This window comes from Porites lutea, chromosome 9 (assembly GCF_958299795.1).
Source record: "Porites lutea chromosome 9, jaPorLute2.1, whole genome shotgun sequence".
NCBI classification, from domain to species: Eukaryota; Metazoa; Cnidaria; class Anthozoa; order Scleractinia; family Poritidae; genus Porites; species Porites lutea.
In genome coordinates this window covers 17,380,868-17,405,616 of record NC_133209.1, presented here as the reverse complement: position 1 = coordinate 17,405,616, position 24,749 = coordinate 17,380,868, and the positions used below count along the sequence as shown (strand labels likewise).

Here is a 24,749-nt window from a genome sequence, read left to right as displayed (position 1 = left end):
TGGTTCCATGGTTTTAGCAAAGACCTTACAGTGACATTACTCGTTGATATTTCCAGCTTTCTTAGTTCGACAACAACAAAGGAAAAACATCTGGCCTCTAAATTAGGCAAGCGGTCTCCGTCGAACGCAATTTCATTACATGGCGTCATTTCAAACGACCAACAAGATAGAAAACCGATTATACTATTCCCTCGTAATCTGTTTGCAATCAGAGAGGCAGGACTCCCATTCTCTAGATAAGATCCAATGTCCTGCATAATTTATTTGTAATTTATTTATTTATTATGTTGCTAGTGTGTTTGACAGTTTCCTTGATGATTATTTCGTTTTTATATTGTGGTTTGATTTTTCTGTCCTTGTTATATTGTAAAATTGGAACTTCCAAAAAAGCATAAAAATGGGCTTGTCCGGGAGTCGAACCCGGGACTTCTCGCACCCTAAGCGAGAATCATGCCACTAGACTAACAGGCCATTCTTGTTAAATTGGCTTCTTTTTAGCTAAACACTACTAGTGTCAACATTAAATTTCACCCTGTTCGATAGAATACCTGTACGGTGTCGCTGAAAAATGCACCTGAAAGTAACTCATGATTTTAAGTTTTATTTTCCAAAGAACTGTTCATTTTCTTTGCTAACATCTTGTACTATTTGCTGACAACACTTTAATAAATTTTGATTTTTCTTCGTTTTCGATTTCTTCGATTTATCCTAGCTCTCGTTTACAGTCTAGTGTAAAAAATAATGTAAGTTTAGCTAATACGTCATACTGGTGTTCCTGGTGGGGGGGATTAGCTCAAATGGTAGAGCGCCCGCTTAGCATGCGTGAGGTACTGGGATCGATACCCAGATTCTCCATTTTTTTTTCTTCTTCTTGAACTGAATGTCTTGGTAGAACTCTGTATAGAACGAAAAAAAAATCCATAAACATTTCTCAATGAATGATACAATAAATAAAATAAAATACAATGAGCTCAAAAAGTTTTTCTTAATTTGGAAAAAGAAATCTGTTTTTGTAAGTTTGCGAAATCATACCGATTTGTCATGTCCTGCACTTTAGCCACTGAATCAGCGGACTTATTTGTTTTTAATTTGCAACCCTTTTTTTCTAAAAAATTAAACCGAAGCTATGGAAGCTGCGAAAACAGGCGTTCCTCCTTGCTCCCGGCCCCTGGTGACGTTTCTCAAAGTAGAACGTCTGCGACTTAGCGACAGAAATTCCATACTGATAACATAAATCTGTCTGGAATCCGGCCATGGACCCTAAATCGCAGGAACCGTGAGCAAAATCTTTAAAATCTTCTTTTCTAAAAAGAATGGCCTCTCGAGCTTCAGTGCAGGCCTTTTCATTGTTTTAGAATCAACAGGTCATTATTGAGGCTTACATGATTGTATTGGAATAGACCATTTTCGATATATTAAAATTCATTACTGAGCCTCAAGATGATTTCATTTCTTTTGTTTTATTCCCCCAAGCCTCGAAGCCAAGCCGAGTATGAATTTTAATCTATCGAAATTGATCTATTGTTGGAGCCTCATTCCTGAACAGAAACATGCATTTATATATGCTTCTCACGTTTGTCCTTTGTTTCATTCTTTTCACTTACTGCAGTTCATCTTTTGTTGGATTTCCCGCATAATTTCCTTTGTTTCGAGATCATTTGTGTGAGTTTTATCGTTTATTTCGAGACATTTCGCTTTATGGTTCACTAAGTCATTGTATCTTTTCGTCCTTTGATCCACCACCGTACTCAGTTTTTCCGTATAATATCTTCAAGTTCACACAACGTTTGTAAGTATCTTAATTAGCTTTGATTTTTCCCTTTCCTTTGTGTTATTTCTTTGTTGTCCTTGGCTTTCATCTGATTTGTATTCCTTAGTAACTTGAAGTTTTGTTACATTTTAGCATCAGCATTCAGTCCCCATACTGAGCAAAGTAGAAGAAATTCTGAAGTGAAACGTTAAGAAATGTAAAAATCTTGTTCAGGTATGTAACCTCCTATTTATTTCGATTTAGACTTAGTTCCGGTGAGCAGCATCACAACTTTTATAATCTTTTTATGTCCTTGCTCGGCAAAAATAACATGTATAAACTCGATCTATCGATCGATCGATAGCTCAGTGTATGTTGTTGTCGGTTGTTACACGTATACGGTTGCAGTGACCGTAGCTTGCGTTTTGGTTCTCTTGCAATATCAGTACCAAAGAACAAATTAACACGATATGCGAGAAAAAACAAATGATATTATTTTCTCAATTATTGATTTATTTCCGCTGTTGGTTCGCCTGCAGCTTCTAAAAGATTTATTTTCGGAAATCCGCAGCAATTACCCGCTGACCTCCTCACAAGGTAAAAGCCTTAAAAGTTTTGAGAACATCGTTCTTCGGTCCTAGACCTCCTCGCTGCCCCTGGATATATCTGTAAATATATAAGCGCGCGTTGGAACTGTGACAAATTTGCTGTAATGGGAACAGCACGTTATTAATCGTAATAATGACCTCCTAGCTGTTTCCACCTCTAGCTCGGTGTCATGCTCTTCCATTTAACGGAAATATTATCCTGGTAGAAACAATGAAAAGGTGCATTAAAGAAAAGAAATTGTTTACTTAGTTGACAGTTGACCGAACTGAATAAAACATGCAGAAGGTTTCAGTTTGATGGGTGCTTCTTGTTATCAGTACGCTTTCATCTAAGTCTAAAAGCGGAGCTCAAATTTTTAACCAGATCATTTAACTTTAACTTATTGTTATTACTCCAATTGTCGCGAGATAACCTTAAACTTATTTATTGCTTTTCTAAATGTGCGCAAGAACATAAAATACTATAGTAAACCGGTTTCAAGCTGAAATTGCCTAGTTTCAGGGTAAAAATTAAAGTTGTGGAGTTTGTAAAAATAGTTCCATAAAAAATTAACTAAACGGCCGATTCGTGACCTTATTAAATAAGGTCACGCATTTTACGTATAATGCGACATCATAACATGACATCTGATAGGTCATCAGATTTTCTTACCCAAGGCGCTATCCCTATATTCCATATTTTCTAAACTTTAGGACCTTTTCCCTTTATGTCAAAATAGTATTTTTGTTTCTCAAACCTTTATTTTGATGGTTTGAAGTTTTGCCTGTTACAATTTTTCTGAAAATGTTTTTTTATTATCGAGGATATTTCACTGCCAAGAAGAGCAAAGACAAAGAATTACGACACGAGCGAATTCGGAAAAGATGAAGGCGTCAACACGTGAATAAGGACCTCAAAACAAGCAGAATGTGTGTTGACACAAAGAAAACTCTCAAATCATCCAGCCAATCACCTAGGTTTTCCGGGCAGGGGGATTAGCTCAAATGGTAGAGCGCCCGCTTTGCATGCGGGAGGTACTGGGATCGATACCCAAATTCTCCATTTTTTTTTCTTCTTTTTGAATTTAATGTGTTTGCAGAACTCTACATAGAACGAAAAAAAATCTATAAACATTTCAAAATGAATGATACAATAAATTGAATAAAGTACAATGAGCTCAAACAATTCTATTTTTGTAAAATTGCGAAATCATACCGATCTGTCATGTCGGCTATTTAGCCACTAAAACAGCGGACTTATTTGTTTTTATTTAGCAACCCATTTTTTTTTTCAAAAATTAAACCGAAGCTATGGACCTACATTAGTCTGCGAAAACAGCTGTTCCTCTTTGGTCCTCGTCGCTGGGGACGTTTCGCAAGGTAGAACGTCCGCAACTCAGCGACAGAAACTCCATACTGTTGACGTAAAATCTGTCCGGAATCCAGTCACAAGCGCTGATTCAACGACGGAGAAGTTAGATTGTTTTAGCTATTGTTTACTAATGAAAGACAAAAGACAAAAGGCCACAAAGGTCAAATGTAAACGTAATGAATCTATAACAAAACAGTCAATATTTGTGGAATATATTCTTCTCTGGAAGAAGAATTTCAGTTTTGCTGGAGCTCGACAGCAAATGAACACAGAATCGACCAGGAAAAACGTAGGATTGAACAAATTTGCATTTGGAACCCCATGACTACCGGATTTATCATGTAAACATTAATTTACGTCATCAGTATGGAATTTATGTCGCTGAGTCGCAGACTTTCCTCCTCGCAAAACTTCCCTAGCGGCGAAGAGAGAGGAGGAACAAAAAAATAAAAAAAAATAACTATTTGTTGCTTATAGCGCGATGATCAAATGCGCGTTACATCTAAGATACCTAAAAACTATAAACAAAAGCAAAAGAAAACTATATACATCATATAAAAACTAAAAATACATCATAAAAAACTAAATTACATCGTATTAAAAATAAGATAATGAGCAACTAAATTAGATAAAATTAACAGAAAGCCATACGAAACAAAAAAGTCTTAACCTTAGTTTTAAAAGTGTTAAAACATGTCTCATGTCTGATTTCACGAGGGAGTGAATTAAAAAGCCTGGGGGCTGCCACGGCAAACGCCCTGTCACCTAGCGTTTTCTTGGTTTTAACATTGTATGGTTCCAATAGTATCTAATTGTTTCGACGAAGCAAATATTTGCTAGGGCATAAAATGTTAACTAAATTACTAATATAATTAGAGCTAGGCCATTAATAGCTTTAAAAATTAAAATTAAAATTTTAAATTGTACTCTCTGTTTTATGGGAAGCCAGTGAAGGGAGCGGAGCACCGGAGTTATGTGAGAAAACTTTGCTGTTCCAGTTATAAGCCGGGCTGCTGCGTTTTGAACTCGCTGAAGTTTGTTTAAAGAGTTGTCCGGGAGTCCACATAGCAAACTGTTACAGTAATCAATTCTACTTGTAATCATGGCATGTACTAATGTCTTAGAGGTGTCCGTTGTAAGATACTTCCTAATTCTCCTAATGTTATAAAGCTGAAAAAAGGCAGATTTACAAGTGTTATTTATAAAACGAACTAAAGTCATATTATAGAACGGTTGTTTTCGTAGGCTACTATGGATCCTAGATCAAAGGAGCCGTGAGAAAAAACTTAGTCTTTATGACTTCTTGTTTATTCTTTTTTAAGTCAGGGCCATTCGTAAAATACGACGTTTTAACTACCGCTAAGACGTGACTGTCAAAAACGTGCCTAAAATAAGTCAGTGTTTATACGTACCAAAAAATAATTGTCAATTTGGAGGATCCAGTTATCGATCCCGGTACTTCCCGCATGCTAGATGTACGTTTGGATGTATTACTATCACGCTTATAAAGGTACATTGTAACGAACGTTTCAGAAAACGTTTTAACTCGTTTCGATCGACGATGAAATGCCACCATAAAAAACAAATCACCAAAAACTTTCCTCTACGTATAAACAGCAAAACGGAAAACAGAGAAAAAATGTGGCGTTTTACTAATGCTAAAGCAGGAATAGTTGCAGCGTGATCATGAGCTTTTAAAAATGGCAAATGCTCCTTAATGGACATCTATAGATCCCTTGCATCGCCATTGGAAAAAAACTCTCTGACCCACTATGAACTAGCCTATTCCAGGCGTAGTGGACAGTGGATAGTGGATAGAGGACAGTGGCGCGAAATGGGGAACGGAGTAAAACAAACGTGGAAAAGAGTAAGAGGGAGAGAGTAGGAGGACCTTTCGCCCTCAATCCCTAACCCCGCCCCTTCACCATTTTTTCTAGCCCACTTTTATTTGCGTTTTCCCAACTATCTGAAGGCCTGTTACAGGTTACCTACGTCCTTCATTTACAAATTTTTATGGTATATAACGTATTTATTCCCTGGGCGCTTATTAAATTTTTGGACCTTGAGAGTGGGCGCTTATTCGAGGTGGATGCTTATTCGAGGCTGGGCGCTTATTAAATTTCGCCATTCTCAGCAAGTGTAGTATGTTTATTTTGCAACAAAACAATAAATGGTAATAACAAAAAGCGGAGATGTAACAAAGCAAGGTTTCTGTAAAATGCTCTGAAGAAAACTCCGTCTTCGGGAGGGTCTCTTATTATCTCTTATTTAAGTTTGTCTAGGAGGGAGTGGGGTGGTGGTGGGCGCTTATTCGAGATGGGCGCTAATTTGAGGTTGGGCGCTTATTCGAATAAATACGGTATTCAACTTGAGCGTCGAGCACTTTTGGCGCTTTGTTATTGATCAGCAGGAACGGATTTGGTAGTACTAACCTTTCAACTGCTTTTAGACTGCGATTTTTTTTCTTTCTTTCTTGTTTTCTTTCTTTTATTTTTCCTTTGTCAGTTTCTATTTCGATCCTCTCTCCAGTCTCACTCACTCTGCCCCCCCTTCCCTTTTTTTCCGAAAAAAACAACAACAACAACAATAAAAATAGGGAAACAAAATAGAGTATAATACTAAAGCTAAGAAGAATCTTGTAACGAACGAATGGGAACACCTAAAAAGGAAACTTTGCTCATCCTCCGTAGCCTTAGTCCATGAAACGTAGACGCCCAAGCGGGCCTCCAAAACCTTACCTTTGTCTTTGTCACAAACCGAATAAGACTGAAAGCCTTAGTCTGCTTTACGTAAGTACCGTGTAGATCTTCAGAAGAATTGTTTGCAGCCCGCCGTCAAATAACCCCAAGAGACTTCGCCTACTGCTGGTCAATATATAGGAAGGCTATTCCAAAGAACTGCTCCAGAAAAACTATTTTTCTTAGCATTTTTCTGGGGTATAGGAATAGCAAGTTTTCTGTGTCTTTTAACAAGTAATTAGAGATATTGCAACGTTCTGCCCTTGCTACGATCTACTATGCACTTAACAAGGCCCCTCAAGGTACTTAAGATATATGACACTCGCTTCATACACTCGCCTCTCACCGCTTTTTGACGAAATGTTCCTAGCGGCAGATAGCGATGAGAGGAAGCTGTATCACAGGCTTTTGGACACAAGGCTTTTCTACTATTTACATGGGTAAACCGGTCGCTCCACGGTTTGGGCAAATGGTGAGGAGAGTTCAGGACTGATCAATTTTGATTCCGTTCGGTAATCGCGTTTACCATTTGCCTAAGTCAGTTTCGTTTAATGAAAAACGGCCGAGAAAGCCTGAAACTGATATTCAAAAAAGGTTTAAAGACATGAAATCCGAACTTCCGCCTGAAAGTTTCCAACCAGGAAGACCAGGAAAATAGGCGAATGCCTTTTCAGACGTTCCGTTTGTTTCAGGAATTTTACTGAAACGTCGAAAGCAACCCGAAACTGAGTTAATGGTAAGCCTGGCAAAGCATTAAAGTGTCCTCTTAGTTTGTTTTAATGGGTCATGTATATAGTCATGCGGTAGCTTCATGATTCATACAAGTATCATGGGCGGATCCAGGATTTTTTTTAGGAGGGGGTGCACTCTACTTCAACACCAATAAACCACATAGTTTTTTTTCTTTGCAAAATACCAGTTGGATTATAAAACCGCAGGTCATCTCCGGGGGGGGGGGGGGGGGGGGGGGGGTGGGGGGTGGGGTGGGGTGCGCACCCCCTGCACCCTCCCCCTAGATCCACCCCTGAGTATATAGGCTCCTCTTTGGCATCCACCTAGCTTTTTTTTCAGTTTTGAGAGCCCGCAAGGGTAAAAACTTCGAAAAGAACTATTGCACCAATACTTAGTCTAAAATATTTTTATTCTTTAAAATTGTTTCAAGGAAGTTAGTTTTTATAAACCAAATGGCATTGATTGGCGATGATTTAATTCGTAAATATCTCTCAATGCAAAAATTCATTCAGTAATCAGTTTTAGTTTTTAGATTTTGTTCTGTTTATATACCATTTTTTGAGGGAAATCGCTAGTCTGAAACTGAACATGAAAGTGTGTGACGCTATCCCAGGGACCCTATATGTTGTATCTGAAGAAAATGCTGCAATCAATGAGAATCATAGGTTTACTGAACGATTTAATTTCGAATTGGCTTTTAATCTGCCTTTAAGTAAATTGTTTAAAGCATATCTATAGGCAACACTGGCGTGACGGGCCGTGTCACGCTATTTTTAACCACTGCAATGTCGCGTTTTTTTGCAAAATTAGGGTTGAACTCAACGTCTTGCGGGCACTTAAAATCGTTTGCCCAGAGATTTGTTTCGATTTTCTGATAGATTGGGGCCTAGTTAAGCAGTAGAAAGTCAATTTTCGGAATTTTAAGTTATAGCGCATTGTAAAAATTTGCATTTTTTTATCCCTATAATTTTGAACGGTAGAAATGGTCAATAGGGCCTATTTTTAACAAACCTTTTTGGTCACAAAATTATTACAGCTTTCACAAATTTATCGTATTATAAGAAAAAAAGGGTCATAAAAACTATTCATGTTTTTCAGAGGCTGCCAAATCGTTGTGGTTTGACGTACGAGTCAATGGAATTTGTGTAAAATTTCGCTTTACCGGAAGTGGATTTTGAGCTCCGAACGGGCAAAATGTGTTTTCTCGAATTTTAAAAAAAGAATACGTTATTTGGGAAAACTACAGCATGTTTCATTACTCATTAAGGATTATCGATGAGCCAAATATGAGCGAAATCAAATTTTGAACTTGTGCCGAGCGTGGGTCGATATTTACGGAAAGCCGCTCTTAAATGATTAACACGATAAAAGGCTAAATTACATTAATAATGCTATAAACCACCAGAGTGAACCAGCTTTTTAAAGCCAAAAAGTTAAAAACTGCCTTGTTTTAGAATTGAAAATTCACGGAGTTTAAAGGGACAGTGGCCCGATTATGCGCACGCGCGAGCGTCATCTTTTTTTTCTTCAAAAGACAATTAACCGTCATATTGACTCGACAAGATTTCCTTCCGGACCGCACCGCCGACGGAGATTTGTTGTTTATATTCTCAAGTAATATGTTAGACTTTCGAAGAAGTCTTTCGTCTTATATAAAAATTTGGCTCGCGGTTCGAAGACTCATCGCGATTTTATCGCTAGCTGGGCCGCCTCGTGACCCGAAAATCTCGTTCCGCTCGCTTTGAAAACATATTTTCTAATTTGAAACGCGTGTCAGAGGTCAATTGTTCCAAATCCAGTAATGATCTGCCTGATTTGTTCGCGTTCTAGCCTCAAACGTTTGAAAGACATAATAAAAATGCAATCTCAACGCTATGAATCATCACAAGGGTTAGTCAAAAATTATATTATGATTTCATGGCACTAGTTTTTCTAAACATGTACGCCTGTTTGTTTGATTTTGTCGGCCGTAGGGAGATTCATTTAAAAGTTTACTAACGCGCCATTGCAAAACATGCTGCTTCACGAAGCTCCCCTCCACAAGATCTCCTCAGTCACATCAGTGTCTCAATGGTTTCTTTCTTACAGTCTTTATTGTTACTGTTTCATTTCTAATCACTATTAATTTGAACATTCTATTCCCACCTGCTCCTTGGGTACCTGTACTGTGGCTTAAACGATCTGAGGCTTAATGTTTGATTTCTAAATCTCTTGTTGGGAATCAACTTAATAAACTTGTATTCAGTTTCTTAACCATCATTGTGCTCTATGTCCTGAAAATTCTTTTTCTGTAGGATGATTAAATTAAACATGGTTTGGTATTTTTATGTTCATAGTTCAGCGGAGTATTAGTTCAGTTGATTTTCTCTTCGGTTTTATTTGTTCTGCTTTAAAACCGATAAGCGTAAGATTTATTTTGGTTTTCGTGTCAAGTGTGGTGTAAGACTGTGACATTTATGATAAGATAATTTTCCTCCTAGATTTTCTAGTACAGGAGGTAAGCTCAAATGGTAGAGGGCTCGCTTAGCATGCGAGAGGTACTGGGATCAATACCCAGATTCTCCATTCTTTTTCGGCTGTAAAAGAAAGCTCATTCTTTTTCTTGCAACTCAGGGAAAGGGGCTTCTTTTGAATATGGACGCATGAGATGCAGCCAGTCACGTTTGCAATTAGATACCGCTGAATCTAAAGAGGTATTCTTTGTAATAAAGATGAAAAGTTAAAACGGTGTCTGACGATAGCAAAAGATTAGTCTGTTAAAACTCGGTGGTTCCATGGTCTTAGCAAAGACCTTACAGTGACGTTACTCGTTGATATTTCCGGCCTTCTTATTTCGACAACAACAAAGGAAAAACATCCGGCCTGTAAATTAGGCTTGCGGTCTCCTCCGTCGAACGCAATTTCATTACATGGCGTCATTTCAAACTACCAATAAGATAGAAAAAAAATTATACTATTCCCTCGTAATCTCTTGGCAGTCAGAGAGGCAGGACTCCCATTCCCTATATAAGATCTAAAGTCCTGCATAATTTATTTGAAAATTTTCTTATATTGCTAGTGTGTTTGACTGTTTCCTTGATGATTATTTCGTTTTTTTATTGTGGTTTGATTTTTCTGTTCTTGTTATTTGATTGTAAAATTGGAACTTCCAAAAAAGCAGTAAAAGGGGCCTGTCCGGGAGTCGAACCCGGGACCTCTCGCACCCTAAGCGAGAATCATGCCACTAGACCAACAGGCCATTCTTGATGAAATGGCTTCTTTTTAGCTAATCACTACTAGTGTCAACGTTAAATTTCAACCTGTTCGTTTGAACACCTGTACGGTGTCGCTGAAAAATGCACCTGAAACTAACTCATGATTTTAAGTTTTATTTTCCAAAGGGCTGTTCATTTTCTTCGCTAACATCTTGTACTATCGGCTGAGAACACTTTGATAAACTTCGATTTTTCTTCGTTTTCTTTAGTTTAAGAGGCAGCACAGATTTATCCTGGCTCTCGTTTATAATTTAGTGTAAGAAAAATGTAATTTCAGCTTATACTTCATGCTGGTGTTCCTGGTGGGGGGATTAGCTCAAATGGTAGAGCGCCCGCTTAGCATGCGGGAGGTACTGGGATCGATACCCAGATTCTCCATTTTTTCTCCTTTTTGAACTGAATGTGTTGGCAGAACTCTGTATAGAACGAAAAAAAATCTATAAACATTTCTAAATGAATGATACAAGAAAAAAAAATACAATGAGCTCAAAACATTCTTTCAATTAGAAAAAAAGATATGTTTTTGTAAATTTGCGATATCATTTTGATATATCGGAATTGGTCTATTGTAGCACTGCCGCATTCCTGAACAGAAACATTCATGTATTCTTCTCGCGTTTGTCTTTTGTTTCATTCTTTTCACCTACTGCGATTCATCTTTTGTTAGGTTTTCCGCATAATTTCCTTTGTTTCGAAAGTGAGTGAGTTTCAACGTTTATTTCGGGACATTTCGCTTTATGGTTCGCCAAGTCATTATTTCTTTCAGCAACTTTACGTCGAGTGATAACGCCTTCAAGCAGTTGACACTTTAAACTGTGACCATTGGCGTTTTTCCCATTCCATTCCACTCAGGATAGGCAATTTTGATTGATGACTTCGATGAATCAGAAGCCGCAAAAGCCAAACTCTTGAGTGACGCTCGATTACAAACAGCGGAAGACTCGCCATGACATTCCTCAAAACCATGTAGTTGATTGGAAGTTTCTGCAACTTTACGGGGCATGATACAGCCTTCCAGGGGTGAACACTTTAAACTGTGGCGATCTGCGTTTTGCCCATTCTATTCCGCTCAGGAAATCATATTTTGATTGATGTCTTCTCTAAATCAGAGGCTGCAAAAGCCGCAAAACGTTAACGACACTCGTTTTGAAACATCGCAAGACTCGCCATGAAATTCCTCGCAGGTGCATGATATTTATCGTTAAAATAATACTAAAACTTCTTTGTTTGGTCATGACATTTGCTTGAAAGGCCGGCTATATACCTTCTTAACATTCTCGGCATTCAAGATACATAATTCCGTTAGCCTGTAGGTAACAATAACGAGGAAACCAAATAGCATCGGGCGTCCATCTTTGTGCCTCGCGCGAAAGCAGAGCAGCAACTCTGTAACCGGATGTGATGTCATAAATCGGTGGATCATAGATATACGAAATTTCGCTAAGTCGTGCCCCCCCCCTCCTCCTGGTGACGGCAATTCTACTGCCAACACGCTATTGTCAAAAACGTGTCCAAAATAAGAAATTATTAAAAATAAAAATTATTATCAATTTGGAGGATCCGGGTATCGATCCCGGTACTTCCCGCATGCTAAGCGGGCGCTCTACCATTTGAGCTAATCCCCCCTGCTTCAGAGTTCAAACTCTTGGGAAAGATTTAACATCACGACAGCCACAAAGCAGTGCGTACTAATGTTTATGCATATGATTTAATGAAATAAAGCATTCAAATTGCTATATAAAGGATCGAAATATTTTATCGAATAAAATGTCACTAAATTTATCATATATAATTTGGGGAACCGCCACCTTAAGTTGAGTGAAACAAAAATAACTGCTCAAAACGTTAAAAGGAGGTAAAAATGACACATGAAATAGGACAAAATAATGTGAGGAAGATTGAAACGAATTGCAATCATGATGGTTTTTGAAAACTTGTACTGTTAGCCTAACAGTTTGTTAAAGTTCGTTGTATGTTTTGTTGATAACGATTGATGTTACACAAATGCATGCTTGGGAGAGTGATTTGTTTGAGACAAATTTGTTTGACACATGGTTGAGATTTTGTCATTCACAAGTAATTGTAGTGAAGTAATCAAGTTTCATAGCGAGTAAGTATGCGTAATTTGTGATACGGTCTCTTGAGTTTTGCTTTTTTGCAAAAGAATAATAAAAAAAAATATCCTTTTGGACAAAGATCAAATGATAAATGCGATCGAAGGCTAAATTATATAATGCTATAAACCACCAGGTGAGAGCAAAGCAGCTTTTTAAAGCTAAAAAGTTAAAAACTGCCTTGTTTTAGAATTGAAAATTAACAGAGTTTGTTAAAACAGTTCCAAAAACAAACAAGGATAACATACAGGGCTAACCAATTACATGGGGAGATACAAGTTTGTCTAAAGAGAGCGAAAAGAAGAAAAAAGGGCCTGTCTGGGAGTCGAACCCGGGACCTCTCGCACCCAAAGCGAGAATCATGCCACTAGACCAACAGGCCATTCTCAATTAAGTGTTGACTTTTAAGCTAATCACTAAATAATAATAATTTCAACATTCTATTTCCACCTGCTCCTTTTGTACCTGTAGTGTGGCCTAAAAAATCTGAGGGTTAAAGTTTGATTTCTGAATCTCCCGTTGGGACCTGTCCTGAGAATGATTTTTCTGTAGAATGTTTAAATTAAACATGATTTGGTATTTTTATGTGAAGGATAATAATGTAATTGACTTCCGATAGTTCAGCGGGGTATAGTTCAGTTGATTTTCCTTTCGTTTTTATTTGTTCTGTTTTAAAACCGATAAGCTTAAGATTTATTCTGGGTTTCGTGTTAAGTGTGGTGTTAGAAACACTTATGATAAGCTAATTTTTCGCCTAGATTTTCTAGTACAGGGGGATTAGCTCAAACGGTAGAGCGCTCGCTTTGCATGCGAGAGGTACTGGGATCGATACCCAGATTCTCCATTTTTTTCCGCTGTAAAAGAAAGCTCATTCATTTTCTTGCAACTCAGGGAAAGGGTACTTATTACTTCGTTTGAATATGGACGCATAAGATGCAGCCAGTGACGTTTGCAATTAGATACCGCTGAATGTAAAAACATATTCTTTGCAACTCGGAGAACGGGTACTTGCCTTTTTTTGAATATGGATCGTCAAGAGATGCAGCTACCAACTTTTCCAGTTAGATTGCATTGCACTTTAAATAAAGATCCTGTAGAAAAAAAAGATGAATAGCTAAACTCGGAGTCTGACCATATCAAAAGATTAGTCTGTCAAAACTGGTGGTTCCATGGTTTTAGCAAAGACCTTACAGTGACATTAATCGATGATCAATTTCCGGCTTTCTTAGTCCGACAACAACAATGTAAAAACGTCCGGCCTCTAAATTAGGCTTGCGGTCTCCTCCGTCGAACGCAATTTCATTACATGGCGTCATTTCAAACGACTAATAGCATACAAAACAAATTATACTATTATCTCGTAATCTCTTGGCAATCAGAGAGGCAGGACTCCCATTCTCTATATAAGATCCAAAGTCCTGCATAATTTATTTGAAAAATTTTCTTATGTTGCTAGGTGTTTGACTGTTTCCTTAATTTGTCATGTCATGTCATGTCCTGCACTTTAGCCACTAAAACAGCGGACTTATTTGTTTTTAATTAGCAACCCACATTTTTTTTAAAAATTAAACCGAAGTTATGGAAGCTATAGTTTGCGAAAAAAACCGTTCCTCCTCGCTCCCCGCCGCCGGGGACGTCTCGCAAGGTAGAACTAGTCTGTGACTTAGCGACAGAAATTCCATACTGATGACGTAAAATCTGTCCGGAATCCTGTCATGGACCCTACATCATAGGAACAGTGAGCTAAATCTTAGTCCCTGTGACTTCGTTTTTATTCCTTTTTAAGTCAGGGCCATTCGTAAATACGACGTTTTAACTACCGCTAACACGTGCCTGTGAAAAACGTGCCTAAAATAAGTTAATGTTTACGTACCAAAAAAATAATTGTCAATTTGGAGAATCTGGGTATCGATCCCGGTACCTCCCGCATGCTAAGCGAGCGCTCTACCATTTGAGCTAATCCCCCCGCTTCAGCGTACAACGCTCTTGGGAAAGATTTAACATCAGGACAGCCACAAAGCAATACCGAGTAATGTTTATGCATATGATTTAATGAAATAAAGCATTGAAATTGCTATATGAAAAATACAGTGTAAAAATCATGGACAAATAATTAACAATTAGTTCATCCGTCATTATGCGTATGTCGAGATACTGAGCACTTGGAAGTTTGCTGAGCACGAAAGAGGCGTAAGCGGTTGCTCGAGGCGAAGCAACTCTAGCCTCTTTTGAATGCTCTCCAAACTTCCAAGCGTCAATGTCTTGGCATACGCAGAACTGAAGCATGAACTAATTGTTTTATAACATTATCAAAGCGATTAAAACTTAAAATTTTATTGATTGTTGCGCGCGCTCAAAACAGTGTCTACGTGACTATATTTTTTCCCCAACAGGTATGTTTTGTCTTGAAACTGAGAGAAAGTTTACTCAAGTCGGGTAAGATAATATTAAAAAAGATTGTGAAATCCATATTGAGGTGCCGGAAAACTATTGATTCACCGAAAAATTCTTTCTGGAAGAAACAACTTTGCAAAGAATAATCTGAACACGCCATAGCCCGCATAGCTAGCGGAGATGATGTACAACAACAGCACTCAGCTCTTCTCACTACTATCGGTTAACAAATTCAAAAGTTTTCTCTTAAATTTACGTTATAAAACGATTGTTAATGCTTCATCGCGTACTGTTGAGTTATGGATGCACTTGGCAGACGTTTTGGAAGGATAGCTAAGGTCACATATCAAGAACTCGAGGTATAGCTAGTTTATTGACGTCATCAGCGTGCTCAATGGGAATATGTAGGACGCTCGCGCTATTGAAGTTGATTAGGCGAATATTCTAGCTATGCTATAACAGATGTTCATTTTTCTAAGCATAAAAGCTATAGGCACTAAAGAATTCCGTTTGTTAATAAAGGAGCTGTGTGACTAAATTTATCATACAAAATTTCTTTAACTACCACCTCAAGTCTAGTGAAACATAAAAATAACTGCTCAAAACGTTTAAGGTGGCTCGATACAGTTTTTCAGGGTCGATACCGCCCAAGTTTGAGCATAAACTACGTCGCCAAAAACAAAGTTTTGGAAAAATTGCCACCACAGTTGTATTAAATAAAGATGAAAATTTGTTATGATCAGGGTTACAACGGCATCGGAGTTGTCATAGCAACGAAACGACGCTATTACCTATTTTACTTGCAGCAGTGTATCTCGGCACTGGGAACTGTTCTTCGAAAATCATTCACGGGAGCTTTTTCCTCCAACAGCAGCCTCGGTGTTCGTGAAGTTTAAGCGAAATCTGTAAGAGCGTTATCGAGATATTTTGGGATAAAGTTTTTATTGTTAGAAACACAGTAAAAAATGGACAATATTGTTGTTTGGCCGTTATCTGTAGAAAATGAAGCGCTTTCGACATGAAATGTCACCTCATAGTAGTTTCAATCTTTTTAAAAGCTTGTGTGAAAGATCATGGGAGATAGCTGCAGCCGATTGCTAGAAAGAAGGGTTTGATTAGTATGTATCGAAGCGCTCTTGTTAGCGGTTTTGTAAACATTTTGGTCTACTTTAACAAATTAACGAATAATTTTTAAACCGCTCGATAGATTGTTTCAAAAATTTAAGATTCTTGAGATAAACCTTCCTTTTATATGGCCTTTTAGTTTCAAGATTATTGATATATTGTAAGGCAGTAAAATAAGGGCTACAATTTGTTTCTTTTTCATCGGAAGTTTCGTCATTACAAGTGAAAGCCTCTAATTATTCAAGGCATTGTCTCCAAGTTTCATTTTCACGTGAACAGCAGTAACTAACAATGCATTTGAAATATGTAAAAATGCTAGCTATTGTTGTGCACGAAAATATGAAACTTGAACACAATACCCTGAATAATGAGAGGCTCACACTTGTAAACACAAACTTTCTGCCAAAATATTAGCGAATTGTAGCCCTAATTTTACTGCCTTACAAGATATAAATAATCTTGAAACTAAAAGGTCATATAAAAGGAAGGTTAATCTCAAGAATCTTAAATTTTTAAAAAAATCTATCGAGCGGTTTAAAAATTATTCGCTAATTTGCTAAAGTATACCAAAATGTTCAAAAAACCGCTAACAAGAGCGCCTCGATACATACTAATCAAACCCTTCTTTCTAGCAATCGGCTGGAGCTATCTCCTTGATCTTTCACACACGTTTTTAAAAAGATTGAAACTACTATGAGGTGAAATTGCATGTCAAAAGCGCTTCGTTTTCTACAGATAACAGCCGAACACCAAGATTGTCCATTTTTTACCGTATTTCTAACCACAAAATCTTTATCCCAAAATATTTCGATAACGCTCTTACAGATTTTGCTTAAACTTCACGAACATCGAGGCTGCTATTGGAGGAAAAAGCTCTCGTGAACGATTTTGGAAGAACAGTTCCCAGTGCCGAGATATACTGCTGCAAGTAAAATAGGTAATAGCGTCATTTCGTTGCTATGACAACTCCGATGCCGTTGCAACCCTGATCATAACAAATTTTCATCTTCATCTAATACAACTGTGGTGGCAATTTTTCCAAAACTTTGTTTTTGGCGACGTAGTTTATGCTCAAACTTGGGAGGTATTGACCCTGAAAAACTGTATCGAGCCACCTTAAAAAAGGTAAATATAGCACATGTAATGGGACAAACGTGAAGAATATTGAAACGGATTGCAATAATGGTTTCTGAAAACTTAATGTAATGTTAGCCTACTTACAGTTTGTTAAAGTTTATTGTATATTTCTGTTGATAACGTTTGATGTTACTCAAATGCATGCTTAGGAGACACATTTGTTTGACACATGGTTAATGTGATTTTGTTATTCACAAGTAGTTGTAGTCGACTAATCAAGTTTCATAGCGAGTAAGTATGCGTAACTTGAGATACGATCTCTTACGTTTTGCATTTGTGCAAAGAAATAAAAAATATATATCTTTTGTGCCAAAGATCAAAATAATAATAAATTCGACAGAAGGCTAAATTATATAATTAACATTTTAAGGCTAAAAAGTTAAAAACTGCCTTTTTTTAGAACTGAAAATTAACGGAGTTTGTTAAAATAGTTCCAAAAACAAACAAGGATAACATAAAGACTAAGCAACTACATGGGAAGATACAAAGTTTCTCTAAAGACACAACAGCGAACTGCTTTGCTCAAGTTAGGAATCGGTCGCCATCACCAGAGTGAGATAAAAAAAACTTCCTATAAATGAGCTTAAACAGGGTTTATTGCGATAGCTTCTAAACAAAGCAGAAAAATGGGCCTGTCCGGGAGTCCAACCCGGGACCTCTCGCACCCAAAGCGAGAATCATGCCACTAGACCAACAGGCCATTCTTAATTACGTGTTGACTTTTAAGCTAATCACAACTAATTTCAACATGCTATTTCCACCTGCTCCTTTAGTGCCTGTACTGTGGCGTAAACAATCTGAGGGTTCATGTTTGATTTCTGAATCTCCTGTTGGGACTCAACTTAATAAACTAGTATTCAATTTCTTGACCATCATCATGCTCTATCCCGAGAACCCTTTTTTTTGTAGAATGATTAATTTAAACATGGTTTGGGTTTTTATGTAAAAGATAACAATGCAATTGATTTCCGATAGTTCAGCGGGGTATAGGTCAATTGATTTGCCTTTCGTTTTTATTTGCTCTGCTTTAAAACCGATAAGCGTAAGATTTATTCTGGGTTTCGTGTTAAGTGTGGTGCAAGAAACACTTATGGTTAGCTATTTTTTTGGCCTAGTTTTTCGAGTACAGGGGGATTAGCTCAAACGGTAGAGCGCTCGCTTTGCATGCGAGAGGTACTGGGATCGATACCCAGATTCTCCATTCTTTTTCCGCTGTAAAAGAAAGCTTTTTACTCTTGCAACTCGTGGAACGTGTACTTGCTTCTTTTGAATATGGACGTAAGAGATGGAGCGTCTGAAGTTTGCAATTAGATTGCGCTGAATGTAAACGCATATGCTATGTAAAAAGATGAAAAGTTAAAACGGTGTCTGACGATAACAAAAGATTAGTCTGTTGAAATTGGATGCATGGTTCCATGGTTTTAGCAAAGACCATACAGTGACCGTTACTCGTTGATATTTCCGGCTTTCTTAGGCCGACAACAACAAAGAAAAAACACCAGTCATCCGGCCTCTAATTTAGGCTGACAGTCTCCTCCGTCGAACGCAATTCCATTACATGGCGTCATTCCAAACGACCGATAAGATACCGCTCTTAAAGTTTTTGTGCCTTCGGACGGCGAAAAAATTTTGATTTAACAATAATAAAAAGGAAGTTATGAATATATGAAAATCATATATGAGAACTACGGGGTGAATAATTATATGAAAGAACATTATCGCAGTTATAGACGCAAATTTTGAAGTTTCGAAAACAAGGCGTGAAAAAACATTTTCCTGGCTTGTACTGGATTCGAACCCTTTACCTCTGCGATACCGGGGCAGCGCTCTACCAGTTGAACTAACAAGCCAGCTGGGAGCAGATCGTTGAATACTTTCGTTATAAACCTGTAAAAGGATGATGATGAAGTTAGGAATATATGAAAATCATATATGAGAACTTCGGGGTGAAGAATAGTATGAAAGAAGATCAACGCAGTTATAGACGCAACTTTTGTAGTAGCGAAAAGAAATTTTTCAGGCTTTCTTTTTGCAACTGTAAAGGAGTTGCGTCCATAACTGCGATGACCTTCTTTCATATAATAAAAAAGAAGTTGATCAAGCCATAAACAGCGTATCAGTTTTGTTCACCCATCCTTTCTCACTTCGTTTAATTTACAGTGACCAATTAGTCGAGTTTGGCGCAAAAGCCTACTATTCTCCCGTAATGTCTTGGTAATCAGAGCAGGCAGAAGTCCCATTCGCTATTGCTGGTTTTCAGTGTCATGCCATTCAAAATAGATCAAATAAAAATCAAAACCGTTCAATAGATAAAGTCCATAATCTGGAAAATGAAAGGAGGTAAATATGCAAAGACCCTCGCCAAGATTCAGGTCAGAGGAATATTTCGTATACGAGATATCCGAAGAATTGTTTTACCCATATTTGTAGAGATTTGTATGGAGACGCCATGCTGGTGCCCATCCGGATGGCAACCAACATGGCGGACGGAAACCAGCAGAAACATCTTTTACCGAGTTTTGCTACAAAAGCGTGAATTTATTCTTCGAGGAACTCATAAGCATTAAAGCAATACCTTTTCTAATACATGAACTGTTTAGATAGGGAAATTTCTGAAACAATTCATTTGTTCAAACCTACAAGACAGCTCTCTTGACCGTCATGTAAATGCCGCGTCACGCAAAAGCTTAGAAATTCAAGCGTACTCTATCACAAAAATCAACAACCCTTTTGAAGAGAAAACTTGTATGAAAATTAGTTTTCAGCTGCTCTAATAAATCGAGAAAGTAAAATCTCGGTAGGATCGATAGTTTTGTAGTTTGAATCTTAGTGACGTCATGTGAAAACCAACAATGTAAGATCCAAAGCCCTGCACATAGTTTATTTGAAAATTTCCTCTTGTTGCTAGTGTGTTCGACTGTTTGCTTGATGAATTTTTTGGTTTGATTTTTCTGTTCTTGTGATATTGTAAAATAGTAACTCCAATTCAAAAAAACATGAAAAGGGGCCTGTCCGGGAGTCGAACCCGGGACCTCTCGCACCCTAAGCGAGAATCATGCCACTAGACCAACAGGCCATTCTTGGTAAAATGATTACTTTTTAACTTATCACTACCACAGTCAACATTAAATATCAACCTGTTGCTTTAAGTACCTGTACGGTGTCGCTGAAAAATGCATCTGAAACTAACTCTTAATTTTAAGTTTTATTCCTATCTGCTGAGAACACTTTGATAAACTTTGATTTTTCCTCGTTTTCTTTAGTTTAAGGCAGCGCAGATTTATCCTGGCTCTCGTTTATAGTTTAGTGTAAGAAAAATCTAAGTTAAGTTAATTATAGGGGTATAGAATGTTAAATTCGAGACTTTGCGAGAATGAGAGACCCCGTGACTTTAAAAAAAAAAAAAACGAAACTCCGCGACGTAAAATCAGCCAAGAACGAGAGTTCGAGAGCTACCACAAGCGCTTCCAAGATTTCGAGATCGGGCCAAACATTTCCGAGACCCAATTTTGTCCAGGAACCATTCTATACCCCTAGTTATTCACGGTGGTTTTCCAGGCAGGGGGGATTAGCTCAAATGGTAGAGCGCCCGCTTTGCATGCGGGAGGTACTGGGATCGATACCCAGATTCTCCATTTTTTTTTCTTTTTAAACTGAATGCGTTGGCGGCAACTTTTATAAGAAAGAAAAGAATTCTATAAACATTTTTAAATGAATGATAAATAAATGAAGTTGAGCTCAAAAAATTCATTCAAATAGAAAAAAAATCTGCTTTAGTAAAATTGCGAATTCATACCGATCTGACATTTGTTACACTTTAGCCACTATGGCATCTGACTTATTTACTTTTAATTAGCAACGATGCCCAAAATGAAGGGATGAATCTCATAGTTTATTAGACTGTTTCTTAACCATCATTGTGCTCTATGTCCTGAGAATGCGTTTTCTGTAGGAAGATTAAATTAAACATGGTTTGCTATTTTACTGTAAAGGATAACAATGTAATTGATATTGGATAGTTCAGCGGGGTGTAGTTCAGCTGATTTTCCCTTCGATTTTATAGGTTCTGCTTTAAAACCGTTAAGCGTATACCTGAGATTTATTCTGGTTTTCGTGTTAAGTGTGGCGTAAGAAGCATTTTTGATAAGCTAATTTTTCGCCTAGATTTTCTAGTACAAGGGAATTAGCTCAGACGGTAGAGTGCTCGTTTTGCATACGAGAGGTACTGAGATCGATACCAAGATTCTCCATTCCGCTGTAAAAGAAAGCTCATTTTTTCTTGCAACTCGGGTAAATGGTTCTTGCAATAAGATAGCGCTGAATGTAAAGACATCCTATGTAAAAAAGATTAAAAGTGAGAAATGGTGTCTGACGATATCAGAAGATTAGTATGTTAAAATTAGGTGGCTCCATGATATGGCCTTTAGCAAAGACCGTAAAGTGACATTACTCGTTGATATATCCGGCTTTCTTAGGTCCGGTTCAGACGCCGAACTTTTCATGAGCCGAACCTTTCATGAGCCGAACCTCATTCGAATTAAGGCCGACCCAAATTATTTAGACTGGCTGAATTGATTCAGACGCCGATCTTAATTCCAGCCCGGCGAACTTAATTCAAAAGGAGAAAATGCTCATTTCGGTCAAACTGCTTAGAAAATACGTTATAATAATTTATGCATTAGTTCCGTACATGAAGTTCGGCGTCTCAATCAAAGCCGTTCCAAAGTCGCTCTGAAACGGGCGTTCCTAACTGATTTAGACGCCGAACTTTTCAATTACTTAATTCAATGTATTAGGTTCGGCTCATGAAAAGTACGGCGTCTGAACCAGGCCTTAGTTCGACAGCAACAAAGGAAAAATGCAAAACATCCGGCCTCTAAATTAGAATGGCGGACTCTCCGTCGAACTCAATTTCATTACATGGCGTCATTTCAAACGACCAATATGATACCGGTATTAAAATTTTTGTGCCCCTGGACAGCAAAAAAATTTCGATTTAATAATCAATAAAAAAGAAGTTGATCAATTCATGAACAGCGTATCAGTTTTGCTCGGACCAATTAGTTGAATTTTGGCCTAAAAGCAGTGGAAAATTTATACTTGTTCTCTCCTTATCTCTTGGCAATCAGAGCGGGCAGGAGTCCCATTCTCTATATAAGATCAAAAGATTGAAAATTTTCTCATAAGTTGCTAGTGGTTTGACTGTTTGCTTGATGAAAATTTGGTTTTATTTTTTGGTTTGATTGTTCTGTTCTTGTTATATTGTAAAATTGGAACTTCCAAAAAAGCATAACACACTAACGGGGCCTGTCCGGGAGTCGAATTCTCACCGTAAGCGAGAATCATGCTAATGACCAACAGGCCATTCTTGATAAAATGTCAACTTTTCAACTAATCACTACTAATGTCAACATGAAATTTCAGCTTGTTCCCTTGAGTACCTATACAGGTTCGCTGAAAAATGCATCTGAAACTAACTCATGATTTTACGTTTTAGTTTCCAAAGAGCTGTTCATTTCTTCGCTAACATATTGTCCTATCTTCTTAGAACGTTTTGATGGACTATGAATTTTCTTCGTTTTTTGTCGATTAAATGCAGCACGGTTTTATCCTGGCTCTCGTTCATAGTTTAGTGTAAGTTTAGCTAATTATTCACTCTTGTTTTCGAGGCAGGGGAATTAGCTCAAATGGTAGAGCGCCCGCTTTGCATGCGGGAGGTACTGGGATCGATACCCAGATTCTCCATTTTTTTTAAATGAATGTGAATGCAGCAATGTGTATAAGGAAGAAAAAACTCTTTTAATCATTTAATCAATCAATAAATAAAATACAATGAGCTCAAACTTTATTTCAATGAGAAAAAAAAAACTGTTTTCGTTAATTGCTAATTCATATCGATCTGTCATCTCTTGCACTTTAGCCACTAAAACGGCGGACTTATTTGCTTTTAATCAGCAACCCATTTGTTTTCAAAAATTAAACCCAAGCCATGAAACCTTACATCATGACCGTGAGCAAAATCTTAGGCGTTGTGACTTCTCGTTTATTCTTTTTTAAGAGAGGGCTATTCGTTATAAAATACGACGTTTTAACAACCCGGTAACCGCTAACCGCTAACACGGTATTGTCAAAAACTGCCCAAAATACGTTAGTGTTTACGCATAAAAAGAAATTGTTGTCAATTTCGAGGATCCGGAGATCGATCTCGGTACCTCCCGCATGCTAAGCGGGCGCCCTACCATTTTAGCTAATCACCCTGCTTCAAGGTACAAGCTCTTGGGCAAGATTTAACATCACGACAGCCACAAAGCAATGTTTATGCAGTATGATTTAATGAAACAAAGCATTCAAATTGCTGTATAGTATAAAGGATACAAGTTGCAAAAAATAAAATGAAATAAAATAAAATTAATGGTCGAAATATTTTATCGAATAAAATGACAAAATAATGTTCATTTTTCTAAGTCTAAAAGCTTTAAGCGCTGCAAATCCATTTGTTAATAAAGGAGATGCATCACGAAATTTATCATACATAATTTCGGGAACCGCCACCTTAAGTTGTCTGTTTGAATGAAACGTGGAAATAACTGCTCAAAACGTTAAAAGAAGGACGGGTGAAAATGGCACGTGAAATAGGACAAACGTGAAGAAGATTGAAACGGATTGCTATGGTGGTTTTTGAAACCTTGTACTGTCAGCCTAACAGTTTGTTAAAGTTCATGGTATATTTTTGCTCATAACGTTTGATGTTACACAAATGCATGCTTGGGAGACATATTTGTTTATTGAGACAAGGTTGTGATTTTGTCATTCAGAAGCAGTTGGAGTCAAGTAATCAAGTTCCATAGCGAGTAAGTATGCGTAACTTGAAATACGATCTCTTACGTTCTGCCTTTGTGTAACTGAATAAAAAAATATCTTTTTTTGCCAAAGATAAAATGATAAATGCGATAGAAGGCTAAATTATATAATGCCATACTGACCACCAGAGCAAACCAGCTTTTGAAAGCTAAAAAGTTAAAAACTACCTCGATTTAAAATTTATGGAGTGTGTTGAAAACCATACAGACTAAGCAATTAAATTACATGTGGAGATACAAAGTTTCTCTAAAGAGGACGACAGCGAAAAGAAGAAAAAGGGCCTGTCCGGGAGTCGAACCCGGGACCTCTCGCACCCGAAGCGAGAATCATGCCACTAGACCAACAGGCCATTTTTGATTAGTACCTGTACTCTGTGGCTTAAAAAATCTGAGGTGTAAATTTTAATTGCTGAATCTCTTGTTGGGACTCAACTTCATAAATTAGTATTCAGTTTCTTGACCATCATCGTGTTCTATGACCTGAGAACACTTTTTCTGTAGAATAATTAAATTAAACATGATTTGGTATTTTTATGAAAAGGATAACAATGTAAATGATTTTCGATAGTTCAGCGGGATAGTTCAGTTGATTATTAGTTCTCCTCTTTAAAGCCGGTAAGCATAAGATTTACTCTTGGTTTCATGTAAAGTGTGGTGCAAGAAACATTTATGATCAGCTTATTTTT

General features: G+C 37.5%; 13 non-coding genes across 13 annotated transcripts; 6 read left to right on the top strand and 7 right to left on the bottom strand.

The window, feature by feature from the left end:
* Positions 1–399: 399 nt before the first annotated feature.
* On the bottom strand, positions 400–471 carry Trnap-agg (transfer RNA proline (anticodon AGG)). The gene has a single exon. It is a non-coding gene; the product is annotated as a tRNA-Pro (tRNA).
* Positions 472–782: 311 nt separating this feature from the next.
* On the top strand, positions 783–855 carry Trnaa-agc (transfer RNA alanine (anticodon AGC)). The gene has a single exon. It is a non-coding gene; the product is annotated as a tRNA-Ala (tRNA).
* Positions 856–10,345: 9,490 nt separating this feature from the next.
* Positions 10,346–10,417, bottom strand: Trnap-agg (transfer RNA proline (anticodon AGG)). Its single transcript has one exon. It is a non-coding gene; the product is annotated as a tRNA-Pro (tRNA).
* A 321-nt stretch (positions 10,418–10,738) lies between these two features.
* Trnaa-agc (transfer RNA alanine (anticodon AGC)) lies at positions 10,739–10,811 on the top strand. Its single transcript has one exon. It is a non-coding gene; the product is annotated as a tRNA-Ala (tRNA).
* A 1,174-nt stretch (positions 10,812–11,985) lies between these two features.
* Trnaa-agc (transfer RNA alanine (anticodon AGC)) lies at positions 11,986–12,058 on the bottom strand. The gene has a single exon. It is a non-coding gene; the product is annotated as a tRNA-Ala (tRNA).
* A 799-nt stretch (positions 12,059–12,857) lies between these two features.
* On the bottom strand, positions 12,858–12,929 carry Trnap-ugg (transfer RNA proline (anticodon UGG)). Its single transcript has one exon. It is a non-coding gene; the product is annotated as a tRNA-Pro (tRNA).
* A 389-nt stretch (positions 12,930–13,318) lies between these two features.
* On the top strand, positions 13,319–13,391 carry Trnaa-ugc (transfer RNA alanine (anticodon UGC)). The gene has a single exon. It is a non-coding gene; the product is annotated as a tRNA-Ala (tRNA).
* A 4,440-nt stretch (positions 13,392–17,831) lies between these two features.
* Trnap-ugg (transfer RNA proline (anticodon UGG)) lies at positions 17,832–17,903 on the bottom strand. Its single transcript has one exon. It is a non-coding gene; the product is annotated as a tRNA-Pro (tRNA).
* A 428-nt stretch (positions 17,904–18,331) lies between these two features.
* On the top strand, positions 18,332–18,404 carry Trnaa-ugc (transfer RNA alanine (anticodon UGC)). Its single transcript has one exon. It is a non-coding gene; the product is annotated as a tRNA-Ala (tRNA).
* A 1,803-nt stretch (positions 18,405–20,207) lies between these two features.
* Positions 20,208–20,279, bottom strand: Trnap-agg (transfer RNA proline (anticodon AGG)). The gene has a single exon. It is a non-coding gene; the product is annotated as a tRNA-Pro (tRNA).
* A 486-nt stretch (positions 20,280–20,765) lies between these two features.
* On the top strand, positions 20,766–20,838 carry Trnaa-ugc (transfer RNA alanine (anticodon UGC)). Its single transcript has one exon. It is a non-coding gene; the product is annotated as a tRNA-Ala (tRNA).
* Positions 20,839–22,875: 2,037 nt separating this feature from the next.
* Positions 22,876–22,948, top strand: Trnaa-ugc (transfer RNA alanine (anticodon UGC)). The gene has a single exon. It is a non-coding gene; the product is annotated as a tRNA-Ala (tRNA).
* A 1,393-nt stretch (positions 22,949–24,341) lies between these two features.
* On the bottom strand, positions 24,342–24,413 carry Trnap-cgg (transfer RNA proline (anticodon CGG)). Its single transcript has one exon. It is a non-coding gene; the product is annotated as a tRNA-Pro (tRNA).
* Between the last annotated feature and the right edge of the window lie 336 nt (positions 24,414–24,749).